Here is a 6,000-nt window from a genome sequence, read left to right on the forward strand (position 1 = left end):
GAACCAACAGCAAAAGTTTTAGAGAGTAAGAAACAAGAGCTTTTGAGTAAAGGGCAGAAGAGAAGATGGGCTCTGGAAGAAAGTAAGGAACAGTACATATGCTGGAAGCTCAGAAAACAGTAGAGCCTTCTACCCACATTTCCACCCTGTAAGTTTAAAGTTGAGTGAGGAATTAACAGCAATCTAATAAAAATGAATACATGATTTAGAAAGCGTGGTAAGTCCTTTAGGGAAATTGTCATTGCACACTAAGGAATAATATGAAAGTCTTCTGTGAAGGGGTAATAAGATGTGGTTTTTGATGCAATCAGCCTAAAGAATGAATATGAATGAAAGAGCCAGGGCTGAAGATGTGACTCAGTAGTAGATTGGGTGCTTAGCTTTCATGATGGTCTTAATTTCATCCCATGAATGACATAATTAAGTGAAGTAAGTCAATGAGCTACTACTTCATCCAACTGGGATGGCTACAGTCAAAAAGACAAGCAACAATCAGTGTTGGAGAAACTAGAAGTCTCGTGCTATACTTGTGTGAAGTTAAAGTGGTGCAGTTACTTTGAAAAGAAAAAACATTTTGACAGTTCCTCAAAAAGTTAAGCATGAAATTACCATATCACCAAGAAAATCCCCCTATAGATATGTATTGAAGTAAAAGCAAAGCATATATTTATATAAGACTTATACATGTGTCTTCACAGACACTTCAGTCATAATACCAAAGGCAGTCAGAAGCAAGCAACTCAAGTAACCAACAGAATAATGAGTAAATAAAGCCAGATGAATCCATGCAATGAAAGACTAGTTCATAATATAAAATGAATGGAATGTTGGCACATGACAAATCATGAATCAACTCAAAACATTTCCGTGTGAAAGAAACAGATCACAAAAGAGAAACACTGTTTATGAGTTTATTGAGATAAAATATTCAGGGACTGGAGGAAGGGCTCAGCTGTTAGGAACACAGACTTCTGTTATGAAAGATATGAGTTCTATTCCTAGCACCCACATCAGAAAGCTCATGACTGCCTTTAACTCCAGTTACATGGGCATCCAACACTCTCTTCTGGACTCTGTCGGTACTGCATATACATGTGCATAGTACAACACACACACACACACACACACACACACACACACACACATGCCTGTATACAATTTTCAAATAAATTAAATTTTCTTATTAAAGATGAAACAATCAAGAAAAGGCAAAGCCATAAAGACAAAAACTGGTGGCTGTGGACAGGAAAGGAAAGGTGATTGTCATTTCCTTTGAAGTAATGAACTGTCCCAAAGATATGGTATGCAGTAGTGAATGTTGCATTTATAATTACAGCAAAGCCCACTAGATTGCACACTTTATTTAAAAGAGTTACTTTTATCTTGCATGAAGTATAACTCAGTATTTCTGTAATACCAATGAGGTAAAGAGGAGAGAAATAAAAGTATTGTTCTATTCAGAGGGAATAAAATGTATAAATGATCAAGAGAAAGAAAATGTAATTGATACAGAAAGCTCAGGTCAAGGTCAATATTCTTAGAGTCTTGAGAACAAAGGAGAGTAACAGTGCATAAGGGCAGAAATGCCAGGGCAGATCATGTATATCGTTCAGGTTTTGTCTTTGTCCTCACAATAATGTGGTATGGATGGAATGTTTTATGTAGGAAAATAGCATAATTATACTCTTTGCCTGTGTTGGGCAGCATAAAATGAAAAGAGTCAAGGAGAGCTGACCAGATGGTATGGAGCCAAGCAAGAGAAGACAGAAGGTCAAGAGGAAATGGGACTGGGTAGATACACGGAGAGAACAGATGATAACTGAGGATAGAGAATGAATGACTAGGAGAGTTCTAAGTTCACTAACTAGTATGAGACTGATCTACAGCATCATTCATTTACAACCCACTGTGTTCCAGAAGCAGAGCAAGGCATTTTATATCCACATGTCTTTTAATGTTCACATAAAAAAATGAGCTTATTTTAATTTTCCCTACTGCTTTAAGAGACACAGGCTTCAAGGGGCTAAGCAACCTCCTAGATGTAGCCAAGTAGAAAGCAGTGCCGTGGAGTAAAATACAGGTGCCTGATGCCACCATTCTCTACATTATACCCTTGCATTATAACTTGAAAGCTAGAGATAGCAAATGACTTTCTACACAAACCTAACTCCAGTCTCTTAGTAGTAGCTGCCTGGAGCACTGAGTTGAGACAAAATCAGAGCTCTAGCTCAGGCCCAGCAGGAAAAGAGACCATGATTGATCAGTAATGCATGCCACAGGCACAGAGAATTGGTGGTGAGGGAAGGCTTTGTCTGCCATTTCTGCCAGTGAGCTTAGAAGAGGAAGAATGAACATCTGGCAAAGAGCATCCCAAATGGCCACCTCTAAACCACTGACACATAGCTATAGGTGAATCTCAGGAATGCTATGCTGAGCAAAGACATCAGAAACAGTACACTGTGTACTCCATAAAAATCCAGGAAGCTTTCTGTATAAAGGGCCAGAGAGTGAATATGTTAGGCTTTTGAAGACAGACACTCTCTGTCACAACTACCCAAGTCTGCCAAAGTGGTATGAGAGCAGCCATGACAGTCTGTAAACAAATGAGCCTGGCAGTGTGCCAACAGATCTATCTATAAACAGCCAAATACACCATAAACTTGTGTGCAGTATGAAATATCCTTCTTTGCATTTTCTTTGTGGCTATTTAAAATGTAAAATCTATTCTTTATGTGCAAGTCATAAGAAAAAGGCAATGGGCTTCACTCACCAAACAAGCCACAGGCTGCTTCCCTTACCCCATGTTTTTTCATTTATAAAGTGGCAGTTATAGGGGCTGGAGAAATGGTTCCATGGGATAAAAGCATGGGCTGCTCTTCTAGAGGACCAAGTTTGATTCCTAGCACCCATATGAAAGCTCCTATCTCTCTGTAACTCTAGCTTTAGATATTGTTCTCTTCTGGCCAACAAGGGTACCAGGCATCCAAATGGTGGACAAACATCCATGTGGACAAAACACACATGCACATAAAATAAAATGTAAATGTTTAAAAAATAAGAAAGTTATAGATATCAAATTAGTGTCTACCTCTGCATGGATTAGACTAAGTGGAAGAACCCAGAGAATTTTCTGAGATTGTGGACATGCCCTTAGTTACAGATGCACAAATTTGTCAAACTCATTGAAATGGATACTTAATGGCTTGCTTTTCACCATGTATAACCTCACCTCACCTGTAAAGTATAGTTTTGAATGGAAGCCACATGAGATCAATACCTGGAGGAGATGTCCAGAAAAACTAAAGGTAAAGAATAAAAGGTGGGTACTGTGAAGTAGAGGCAAATTGAATCAAGGCTCAACCATGGACAATAACAACAAAAATAGGATGAAAATTCTATTTCACAAGAAGCAATGGAAGTACAGACTCATCCACATGCCTTATTCTGCAAAGACTCTAGCTTGGAAATAATTGCTTTGCACAATAATTGGGAGATACAGTTTGGGAGCTGGCACAAGTGGAGCCCAATACAATTTGGGGAGATTTGTTACGCTTAGCTCCCTTCTATCAATTCCAGAGGCTCAGATATTCCTGACCTGTTGCCTGGCATATTGTGAAAACTGCTTTTATTTACTGCACTTCCATTAAAAGATGAAATCCATGAACAGGGGCTTACAGTGCAGAAAAATCACCATTTATGTCTCCACTTATCTCTCCGCACTGTCTAACAACTCATCTCCTTGGTGCCTACAATCTGGCTTTGACACCCAGTTTCTAGGCAGCCTGAAAGTATCCAGAGAAAAAAGACTAATAGACATCCTGGGCTATGATAGGTGAAAATGGTGGTCCTGAGACAGTGCACAGACTGTATGGCCACTTAGGATAGGTTAGGTTGTAATGGAAATGGATGTATGCAAAGTTAGGTTTTGTACAGGGCATAAAATTCCTTAAAATTCTGTGGATAGGATAAACTAGCAATTACATGAAGTTATGGAAGAGACTTTTGATTCCAAGATAAAAGTTCTTCCCAGGTTTCCTAGTCACTGTTCTATTACTGTGAAGATACATTATGACTAAAGTAATGCTTATGAAAGAAAGTATTTAATTGGGGACTTGTGTACAGTTTCAGAGATCCAGCCCATTATCACCACAGTTGGGAGTATGGGAACAGGCAGGTGATTGTGCTGGAGCAGTACATGAGAGCTGCATTCTGATTCATAGGCAGAGAGAAAGCGCCTAGGCCTGGCATGAGTTTTGTAAACCTCAAAGCCCATCCCAGTGACATACTTCCTTCAACAAAACCACACCTACTCTAACAAGGCTACACGCCCTCCCCCCCAAATTTTTCTATTCCTTTCAAAGAGTCCCACTCATCATTCTTATTCAAACTACCACATTCTACTCCCTGGCTTCCATAGTCTTGTGGCCACTTCATACTGCAGAAATGCATTCAGTCCAACTTCGTAGTCCTCATAGTCAATCACCATTACAACACAGTGTAAAAGTCCGAAGTTGAAAATATCTTTTGAGATTCTTGCATTCTCTAAACTGTAAGTCCCTGTTTAAAAACAAACAAACAAACAAACCAAAAACAGATCACGTGTTTCCAATATACAATATCACAAAATATACTTACCATTCCAAAAGGAAGGAAAAGGAGCATGGTCAAGAATCAAGAAATACTGGACTAAATCAAGACCAAAAGCCAGCAGGGCAAACGCTCCATGTTTGCTGTCAAACCATTCCTAAGATCTCCAACTCCTTTCAGCATTGTTGATGCAACATACTTCTCCATACCTACTTCTGGGCTGGTTTTCTACCTGATCTTCAGTTTTTCCTGGCAGGTATCCTACAACTCTGTCATCTGCAATATCTTTGGGGCCCAATTATAATCCAAGCTTCACCACAACACCATCACACATAGGTCCTCTCTGGGCCTCCATGCAGGGATACTGCCAACACACTCCTGACCTCAGTGATTGTTCTTAACTCTGGAAGGAGATTACACAATATCACCTTTATTCTATACTCTAAAGCTAGTACTACATGGCCAAGTTCTGCTGCATGCTAGAATTGGAACATGGCCTCTTTCAATTACATTTCCCTTAGCTTCCTGTTGTTGATGCTTTCTACCACAGTTTAAGCTTTTCTTTAATTCCTTCTCACAAGTTAGAAGGACAGCTGGGTGAGATTTTACCCTCAGGATACCATTTCCTTTATTTTATTTACCATTGTGCTATTCTTTAAACTTTTTATGTCTTAGAACACTGGACTTGGCTCCAACAAAATAATTCCTAGTTTGTGTCTTCTCTTCAAACTCTACATTTATTTTTTTCCTTCACCCTGTTTCTCCCTTTCATTATAGATCTGCATAAGAGCAATCACTAATAACCACCTGAAACACTTAATACTAGTCTGTCTTGAAATCTCCTCTGCCAATGTCATTAATCTAAAACTTTTCAATTTAACTTCAGGCAGATTTTTGTAACAACGACAAAACTCTGTCATATTCATTGACAAAATATCACAACAATGGTCTTTAGGCCATTAATATTCTTCCCCTCTAAATGTTCATGAACTGGGGCATCATAATTTGCACTGCTGTCAGCAGCAGTGACTTCTGTGCTCCTATTAGTATGACTCATTGATCCCTGTTTAAACCCTCCAAGTGCTTTTCTAATCCAACATCCACATTCTACCAAGTAGCATGGCAGAGGCCTGTCATAGCAATGCCCCAGTACCTGGGTCTAGCTCTTTCTTAGTCATTGTTCTATTCTTGTGAAGTGATACTATGGCCAGTACAACCCTTATGAAGGAATGCACTTGGAACTTGCTTACAGTTTTGGAGATTTATTCCATTATCGACATGATGAGGAACATGGTGGCATGAAGTCATATTCTGGAGCAAGAGCTGATAGCTACATCCTGGTCCATAGAGGGAGGGGGAAGGGAGGGAGAGAGAGAGAGAGAGAGAGAGAGAGAGAGAGAGAGAGAGAGAGAG

General features: G+C 39.4%; 1 protein-coding gene across 2 annotated transcripts in view; it reads right to left on the reverse strand.

Moving 5' to 3' along the window:
* The window catches only part of Astn2 (astrotactin 2), a 931,927-nt gene that overhangs the window by 897,032 nt on the left and 28,895 nt on the right, over window positions 1–6,000 (reverse strand). The gene's annotated exons all lie outside the window — the stretch shown is intronic.

The sequence above is a fragment of the Grammomys surdaster genome, unplaced genomic scaffold (genome assembly GCF_004785775.1).
Source record: "Grammomys surdaster isolate TR1022 unplaced genomic scaffold, NIH_TR_1.0 363, whole genome shotgun sequence".
Taxonomy (NCBI): domain Eukaryota; kingdom Metazoa; phylum Chordata; class Mammalia; order Rodentia; family Muridae; genus Grammomys; species Grammomys surdaster.